The 10291-nt window shown below is 35.9% G+C and overlaps 1 protein-coding gene across 2 annotated transcripts in view; it reads left to right on the top strand.

The window, feature by feature from the left end:
- The window catches only part of LOC132114891 (coiled-coil domain-containing protein 120-like), a 48422-nt gene that overhangs the window by 6453 nt on the left and 31678 nt on the right, over positions 1–10291 (top strand). The window lies entirely within an intron of this gene.

Genomic DNA, 10291 nt, shown 5'->3' with positions numbered 1-10291 from the left:
AACAATTTAAAAATTTTCAATTTAAAAACAGCATTTTTGTTAATTTTTCATCATTTAAACTTAAACTTCTACAACTTTTTTTTTCACTTCAATAATCTGGCAAGTGTCTTCTTTAAAACGAGACCTTAAGTCTGTGCTCCAAAGCATTAAAAATGTATGACAGTTTAAGTTGGAAATTTCATATTCAGGTCTATGCTCAAAAAGTGGTTACATTAATTACATAACGTACATTAATATATACTTCACAGAGATAGGAGAAAGAAAAAAATCACTTCATGTTTAATTGAGTAACGAGTAATGCAGCCTAGCATGCATGTAATGTGCAGGTTAAACTGGTTTATATTAGATGCATGTATTTTGCACTTTAAAGGACAACAAGAATCCCTCCAGAGTAATCCTTTGACTGATGGGCATGTTGGACACAAACTGATTCCTGCAGCTCTCCTGAAAGCCTCATGGGATAGAAAGAAGGGCAGAGTTCAAAGAAATCTTCCGAGTGAGGCAAATAGAGGAGACAGTTTGGAAGGCAGTGTGGCCAATGGCTACGACGGCTCAGGGGAATTTAAAATGACCTGTCCGAACTCTAAAAGCGGGTAACTTTGTGGACAGACATCTATAAACGTGGCTTTATTTGTTTGAACATGCTCCTTGAGAAGATTACCTTTGCAAGGTTGCCATTTTGTGCGGTTTTGCCCATTTGAGTGCCTCATTGAATGAATCTGACCTCACCGGTTCAGTACCGACATCTGGATGAGAGTCAGTCACCCAAACATGACGGTGATGGCCCAGATCCGCCCTCCCTGTGCCAGCACCTCAGGGGTGAAAGGTTATTGGCTGTGCAGTCAGAGCTGCCAGCCTGCGATATGCCACTATTTTTAGTAGGGGATTTTTCACGTTGTTGCCATGCAGCAGTTAGACTCCCGATCGCTCTCAGCTCAATGTGTAGCTCCTGCTCATTGTGCAGTTTAGCATTGCAGAGCTGTGATGTAGAACTGTGACGGATCTCTAAGCTTCACTCAGGCAGAAGAATGTAGGTCATATTATAAAGCAAACTACTAGAGAGGCAGACAGAGAGACTGGCTACAAGGCATTAAAACCTACTCCAGCATGCACATTTTAAAGATGTTTCCTAACTTGCCGTTGGCTGCATCGTGAAGGAGTGAACCAGAGGATGAGCAGGACGGTGAATGTGACTGTAGCAGGGCAAGAAAACCTCACAAATGCGGTGCAGTAGTGTCAAGGATTGAGGAAGGAATGAGCACAGTTACAAGGCACTCAGTAAATGTAAAATGTAAAACAAAAGCAAGCGTAGCACATGAAGCATTCCTGCACCTCCAGATACAAACAGATGCAGTTATGTCTTCATCACGTGCTCTGACTTGCACAATCCTGTCCTTGCATCCACCGTTTGCAGATGCAGAATGTGTTAGAGACAGAATATCTTGCACTGTCTCACAGTCGGATAGAGCTTTTTAATCATGGAAAGAAAAAGGAGTTCTGTCTATAGGAGATTTATTTATAGACAATGTATTTGTTTCTTTTGCTCAGCTTAGACAAACATCTGGGCTATCCTCTAATTTCTTCAGGTATTTACAAGTATGAAATTATGTTAAAATTAATATCTCTAATTTTGACATTTACAAGTCCCCTAGTATCTTTATTCATTTATGACCTCTGAACTCGGCTCGAAGGGTCTTTTTTCTAATTATGTTAAATATTTGAATGATTATAGAACTCTTTTTACACAATACTTAAAGTATAAGTATATAGGAATAGGACTTGGGATAGATATTTCAGAAGATAATTGGACTAAGGCCCTCCAAGGTATTAGGTCTTGCACCATCAACTCTAATTTTCCATTGATTCAATATAAAGTTGTTCATAGATTGCACTACTTTCGTACCAAATTATGAAATGTCTTAAATGCAAGTCCAATGACGGTACTCAAAGGTACTACTCAAATGTACTTAAGATTGATTTTCCTCATGACCCTCTTATTGCAATATTAAGCTGGGCCTCCTTATTAGAGAAGTATAGTTTCAGTTAGATCCAGACAGTTAAATATGGGAAGACCATAGCAAAAAGACAATTAACTCGCAAAGAGTCTTCGGGTTCAGGTTTTTCGTGACAGCAGCAATGGATACAGAAATTAGATAACAATATTTTCATGTAAACGGATTATCTATCTTTCTGTTTGAATTTCTGTTATGAATGGCTCTTGTTTTCCTGCATAAAAATCATACTTAAATTATATGATGACAAATTAATTAAATTCTTTTCTCTAGCTGCAGCATGCTGCTGTAAAAGATTAATTATAAGCAATTAATTTCTCTTGGCAGTTGGCACATGTTGTGTAGACTGTGGAGATTCGTTGTTGCGGTGTGAATTATTGTTAGAGTGAAGCCAGGTGGTGATCTATTTATAAAACGCCCTTCTGAGCATGTTCTGAATTTTAGGACTGTTCACACCTCTAGAAGTGCTGCAGCCAGGTTGTTGTAGTGCTGCTCCTTGCCACAGAGGCGCACTTGCACTTTAAACACCATTTGCACACTAACATTTGACTTGATTTTTCACTCATCAAAAACGATAAATAGGATTTACTAGCATAATTTCAGATCTCAAATACATATAGTCTATACTGCAAATATTAGGAGATGGGATGAGCAGCAACTTGGTGGTACAATATTATATTATTTGAGTCATAATATTGTTGTAATGTATAAAATATTTATCTGCCTCAGACTTTTGGGACGTTTGGTGTTACCTACTATTACCTACGTTGAGCTTTTTACTGCACTGCAGTGCTTCATTCTGTCTTTGGCTGTAGTTGTTCGTGTCTGTATTTCAGGAGGTTGCTGATATACTGTAATCTGTCCATTCTTGGCAGGGATGAAATTCCATGGATCCATCACAGTGTGAAAAGCTTTACAGCCCATTACCAAAATCTGTCCTACCTTGAGTTTTGGACACCCTCCAGTGATGAAGCATCACAGATGACTTGGCAATTTCCGAATTCAGATAATTTAGTTACATCAAACATTCTGTCATTTTTAGACTCTTTGATACCACATCAGAAACCTAAGTTTTATTATTAAAGCTTGCTAAGACATTTCCTCTGATAAAATACCAAAGAACAAGCTGGATTTCTTTTTTCTCCACCCGTATGCCTATGGTTCTGTTGACTGATTTCTTTGTTTTTCACGCTTATAATCATCAGTGCTGTTGATTTGAAGCCATATTACCTGCATTCCCCCGCTGATGCCCAGAGAGCTTTTCTGAAGGCTGTGGGAACTACAGGTCTTGACAAGTTAACAGAGCGGTGAAGTGTTTGGGTTATTTTTCAGAGTTATCTCAGCTTCCCTCATGAGCCACAGCTGTTCAGCCCCTCTGCAGCACACAAACACTAGCAGACTGGGATTAAAGCAGGTGTCTTTGGCCATTTCATCTCATCAAATATAACATGACGAACATCTCTGTCTGCTAATAGCGTCCAGAAGCGGTTGAAACAACCCCCAATAACCCTTTATGTGCAGCCTTGTAACATTCACACCAAGAGCTACAACTATTAAGATAACAATAACAATATTTATTATCTTTAACTATCTATGTCTGCCGCTTTAAATGCTCAAGCTTTTTAAAGCAGTATGGATTCTGATTGGCTGTCCATATTTTTATCGTTTGGGCGATTCTCCCGTCATCTCCTCCCCAGACTCGACACTTGTGCAGGTTGCCAGAATGAGGACACACAACAGGAACAAGCACAATTGACAATGGAAGGCGAAGAGCCTTATTAATGGCTGATGATACATGGGGCAACTTTCTGAGCAATGTTGTCACCAACGGGCAACCTGATGAGACACAGGGCCATTGACCGATCTAAAGTATCCAGATAGACATTTGTTATCCATTATCAATGTGAAAGTGCCCAAGCAACATTGGCAAAATTGCTCAAAAACTTTTCCCGTGTATCATCAGCCTTAGACATTGTACGGTGATAAATTGAGGCCTCTGGTCACAGAGCTTTTTAGATGGTTTTCAAGGCTCTTTAGGTCAGGTATAATCTTCGATCTCTAACCCAGGTTGTTTGCTGGCTACCATGGCTGCAGTATGCTGTGTTTTCCACCAACTGGCAACTCATGGGTGTTCAAATACCTCTGGGTGAACTGGCATTGGATGGAATCATACAAACTAGGGATGCACCGATAGGATTTTTTTGGGGCCGATACCAATTTTAACAAACACTTATTGGCCGATACCAATGCCGATATTTGTCACTTCTTCTCTTATTTGAAATTTTTCCATCAAAATAATATTTTTGTCATGTTTTTAAATCAGCAAAGTTCTAAAACACCTGCATTAAATTATATTAGCAGTTTTATTGCTGCAACATCAAATAATTTCTAATGAACATGGATTGGATCCATTTAATATTCAGCAGGTCTACATAAATACAACAGGAACAAAGAGATCTGTATATATTTGTTTACTGTCAGTTGTAATAATTGGCTCAGTGCCTTCACGGTTTGTTATATCAAACCACCGCTTTTTCCTTATATAGCTGATATGCCGATGGTTGTGAATTGAGGAAAAATCGGCCGATAAATATCGGCGGCCGATACATCGGTGCATCCCTAATACAAACAAAAACAAAAACAGATGTTCTGACATGGAACACACATTTCCAAGTAAAATAACTGTCTCTAGAACAAGTATGTCTTCTAAATATCACACCTTTATAGTTGTGATGTGGACACTGATATTCTTTTAAATTTTGAACCATTTCTAAAATGATATCTTTATTGTTGTAGTTTGCCTAAATACTTTGTGATAATGTTGTGTTATGTAGTCTGCAGATGTGAGCTTGATAAGTTGGCACTGCAGCAGCTGCTGGTGGAGGAGGGTGAGCAGAGGACACACTGTTTGGATATTTCTTCTTGGTAACTCGCGCCCCTCCAGATCGGAATCAAAGCGCAGCGAAGAGTAACGCATGCTGTTTGAAGCTCTGCTCACAAGTCTACATTGACTCCTAACGGGATTGCACGCTCAACTGCCAAGAGCCAGAGTGAAAAAATTCTTCCAGGGCAGTGGGGCACTGCATGAAATAATAATCACAACACTTAGATGAAAAATGGTATGTGGCTGAGACTGCTATGGTGCTGACAGAAGCTTTAATCAGAGGAATTTAATATATTCAAACAGTCTCACTGCAGACACAGACTAAAGTTTCTATCGTGCAGAAATTGTCTATAGCAGTGGCACAGAACTAGTTTTGCTCATGACCCAGATTTTGTGAAGTTATGACCCAGAACAGTACCAGGCTTGTTAATAATAAACAACAATGGCTTTAAAATAAGACTTAAAATTATTAATATTATCTTCGACTGTCTCAGTCCAGTGGCATTCAAAATGAATATCCATCATAAACTGAATAGGAAAATTAACTTACAGGCGTCTCTTTAAAAATTCTAATTAGATATTATTGCACAGTAGTTTTACAGTAACTTAGAGTAGTTTGAGTAAAAGTTTGCTAGTTGCATTTTACATTTCTCTCTCTCTCTCTCTCTCTCTCTCTCTCTCTCTCTCTATATATATATATATATATATTTATTTTTCAATTTTTCAATTTTATAATTAATTAAAAATTATATATATATATATATATATTCTATTTTTATAATTTGCATTTATAGACTAATTTGCATTCTATATACACACAATTTATATATTTATTTTCTTTTGTTAATTAATTATAAATTATTGTTATGTTACTATTATATATTTGTAGCATTTTTTTTTATAATTATTTGCCTTTAAATAATAATTAGCATTTTATATGCATTTACATGATGTATTTTTCCTTGGTGTCTGCAATCTTTCAGAACAGAAGTGTGACTCATTTGCGGATCTTGACCATTTGAGAACCACCGGTCTATTGGATGTTGACACTCATACTAGTCATTTATGGGCTTGGATGAATGTATGTTTATGTTTTGTCGCAGGGGCAGGCAGTTCATCCAGCGGTTCATGACTTTAAGAGGAAGTAGAGGAAGCTTTGCCCAGGGATGTTCACATGACCGAACGCTTTACTGTCATCCTGTGTGGAGTGGTGTGCTGTTGAGGGCATGCATGTCTCCAACACCACAATCCCTGAACATTTTTTACTCTCATAGAATAGAAAGAACACAGACTTTTCACTCTGTAGTTCTGTATAGGTAAAGGACACTATGGGAAAAAGTTTACATATTTAATACATCTGTTACTGTTATAAAGGATATGTACAGAATTGTAAAAATAATAGTTATTTGCATTTCATTCAGGCATGGAAATGATGTTGAAGTGTTGCAGATGGTTGCCAAGGTGTTGCTATGCATTTTTGTCCACCAGGGGGCAATATTTCTAAGTAATAATGCACCTCTCCTGAACAAGCTAAGGTATAATTTGACTCATTATATACTTGTAAATTGATCGCTCAGTCAAATTACATAATTAATTTTTTTTTATGTGCTGAGTGCTAACACATAACAGCGATGGAAATACATTTTTGTATCCTTGTAAACTCATAAACTATATCACAACCCAGCTCTTTATCTGCTAAATTTGACTATATGGCATGAAGATATTAAGATATTATAAACATTAATATCACGATTGTCTTTAAAGCTGTTTTGAAACTATATTGTGCACTATCAGGCATAAAAGTACAAAAAATTGTACTGGTGCAGTAGCTTTTCAAAAGTTGCTTATTTGTACCATATTTATCCTTAAACAATGCATATTCGTACCTTAATTGGTACATATTTAGTCAATTTTAGTACCTTAATTGTGCAATTTTGTGCCTTTTGAAAGGATACCACCCCGGTGACTTGTGCACCTTTTTTCTGAGAGTGTGAAAAGCAAATACATTTGACTTGATTTAACATAAAACATTGATGTCTTTTTACGTCATAAGAGGAGATGAGGTTCATTTAAGGTGGGACAGAGAATCTGGCCTGAGCCGTGGTGATTGGGACACCCGAAGGGAGATGTTTGCCATCTGTTTAACAAATCGTGACATTAACGCTCTCCATCCCCTCCTGATTCTCACAGGTGTTTGTCATTAGCCAAGACCACAAATGCTGCCCAAAGGGAGTGACCTTAAACCCAACAGCTGCCCATTCAGGGAAAAAAGCCCCTCAGATCCAAACTCGAAATGCTCCTCTACACTAATCCACAGCTTCACGCTCACAGTGGGGAGAGGACAGGGTTTATCTGTGTGGTCACAGCACTGCAGATAAGAGTCCAGTGATCTACTTAACACCTACTGAATCTACTGAAGACACAACAGTGTAAACACTAAGGCTGTAGCCGCCATCTTGGAAATACAAATACATTTTTGTGTTGTCATAAAATGTAAACTTTATTATTATTATTTACATTTTTTGTCTGACTAAATATGACTAAAAGGGATGAAGTTATTAAAATATTATTAACAATAACATAATGATTTTTTTTTGTAAAGCTGTTTTAAAATAATGTATATTGTGAATCACTGGGTGATAATGTAGTTCATAATTACTAGATACCACTTTAGCATACTGTAAGTCTCCAGGTACTGTTTTATACTTAAGATATTTATGTATTTATAATGTTGTTTTTTTCAAGACAATGAGAACTGTTTATAGTTCTTTGGGACTTGCATTAAATGATTTTGGCAAAGAAAAATGATCTTTTCAGTAATTCACATGCAAGTGAATGAGGTTTTTGTTTTGGTTTCAGAATTTTTTTCCAGAAATCCTCTTATTTGTTGATAAAATGCTTATTTTAATATTCCAAAGCAAAAAGTTTTATTTGAGCTGTCAAGTTGGGTAAATCTTCCTTTTTAAAAGTGGGACTTTTATTAAGTGGATGAACATTAATTATTTAAATCCTGTGGGTGGATTTTCTCTAAATCAAATCAAATAATTTATAAAAAAAAAAAAAAAAAAAAATATTTTGGTTCTCGAAATAAAAAAGATTTTTAAATACATTTTTATAAAATATAAAAAATGACAAACTAAAATTAAAGTAAAAAAAAAACTATGCAGACATTTAAAAACAAAAACTAATAAAACACAGAAAAAAATGACAAAAACAAGCAAAAATACAAAAATCTTAACTAAAATGAAAATGAAAAAAAAAAATAATAATTCAAAATATTAAATCAAAATTATAATACTATGTCATTGATACTAAAATAAAAGACGGAATGATTGGAAACTGGAATAATCCACTGAGCGCAGGATGGCTCATCAATATTTATTTTGTAATTTTTATTCCCACAAGAGTGCAATTGAAATGCACATGCTAATTCGTTCATTTTTAGGAGTAAACTTGCATACAGATTTTCTCAGAGCTCACAGACATGGATAAGAAAAGGTTTTTTTTTTTTTTTTTTTTTTTTTTTTGTGGTTTAAAAGAGTGTGTACCGTAAATGTTGCATTAGTGTCACATTATTTTCAGGCTGTAAATTGTCATGATGTTGATTGCAGCATCTGATAATGGTTAATTGGATAAGCACAAAGCTGGAACCATGACAGCGCAGACGGTGGTGCGGGATTGTCAGTCTCATTAGGAGGAGACCGTTGTCCCGTCCTGTGGAGTGATTGATGAAGAGGCAGAGGGGTCTGGTCCCAGCAGGGTTTCTCTAAGTCTCTCTGTCCTTCAGCAGGATTCGTTTTGAGAATGTTCTTGCGGAGAATTCCAGGAAGGGCAGGAGATGAACTTTGTTCTGATCTCCAGCTGAACTTCCCTTCATTGAAATCCTCACGCTCAAATTAAACTGCAGCACTGATGTAAATCCCAGATGACAGTCTCTCCTGTATAGTAAAGCTCTCGCAAACCACACTGACCATTAGAACCCAAGTCATCTGTAATCCTGCCTCACTTCATGCCTAATTATATGGTGAGAGACAAGTATAAAAAAGTAGCTGGATAAGATTAAACCATCTAATTAATGGATTAAAGGCAGAAAACCTGCTCACAAAACCTTTTAGGAATAGTTAATTATGGATCACTGCTATATATCAGAGTCTTCCCAAATCAGTTTATTTATTTTTATTTTTTAAATATAAAAAAATGCTCAGCATTTGTGACTTACTTGTGAAAATTACATTTCAGGAACATTAACAGCAGTCATGTTGGGTCTGTTTTCTTAATTATGTAACAAGGACAAGGTTCTAGTCAATGCATATTAAAATAAAAATATATATAAAAATATAAATATATTTATTAATTTATTTATTATTATTATTTTTTGCAGTTGTTTCAGTGTAATATAAGCCGTGGGCAGCTTAAAGGATCAAACTGTTGTTTCATGTAGATGACATCCTTTACATGTGAATAGCAATGCCTTTTTAAAGCCAATTGGTTTGCAAATGAAGGCACAGCTCTGTCCCTTTGGGAAACTGAAGGTAGCCGAAACACAGTCTCAGTTTTCCCCACCTAGATTACCATGAGGCTGCTGTTCTACTTTCTTTCTTTTTTTTTTTTTTTGACATCTTTGAAGCCTCAAGAGTCATGAGATATTCAAACACACATTCAATCGAAATGTGTTGGAGAAATTTATTATGAGGCAGAGTGTGAAAAAGTACTCACAAATATCTATAATTACAGCCATGTTTATTTTTCCTAAGTTATTTTTATCATATGTATATGTTATTAAATATAAATTATTGAATAAGAGCAATATGAACAGAATATGAAGAAACTGTGATTCAGAAGTTTAATATTAAATCCAATCCAAAATCGCAGTATTTTATTTATTTATTTATTTATTTATTTATTTATTTATTTATGTTTTACAAAATATTTTTATTATAATTCTACATTTTTAATAACAGCAATATGAAGAGCTAAAAGAAAAGGAAGTTCATTATTTTAATGCAATGCTATTTAATTCAAGCTGAACACCTTTACTTCAGTGGAGTTGGTCAGAGACGAGAACCGGAGATGCATTTAAAGAAATAAAAAGAAACGTTAAATATCTGCAGGTTAATTGTATTATTCAGTACCTGATAACTCTACTAGAGCGTCCTGTTACGTAATCTTATTATATATTCATAATTACTATCCGCCCCGCTGACTAGAGCCCACCTACACACCTGTCAGCCAATCAGTTCAACCTCCCCGATGGACGTCATGTTAGGTAATTAATATTCATAAGCCGAGTCTTTAAGGCTTACCCCTGTGCGCGTGCTTGGAATGGATCTGTCCGCTGGAGTGCGCCGAGTTCAGAGTAAAAAACGGCACTGAAAAGTCTCCGGGTTGAATGGCT

The sequence above is a fragment of the Carassius carassius genome, chromosome 34 (assembly GCF_963082965.1).
Source record: "Carassius carassius chromosome 34, fCarCar2.1, whole genome shotgun sequence".
Classification (NCBI taxonomy): Eukaryota; Metazoa; Chordata; class Actinopteri; order Cypriniformes; family Cyprinidae; genus Carassius; species Carassius carassius.
This window is presented reverse-complemented; position numbering and strand designations above follow the sequence as displayed.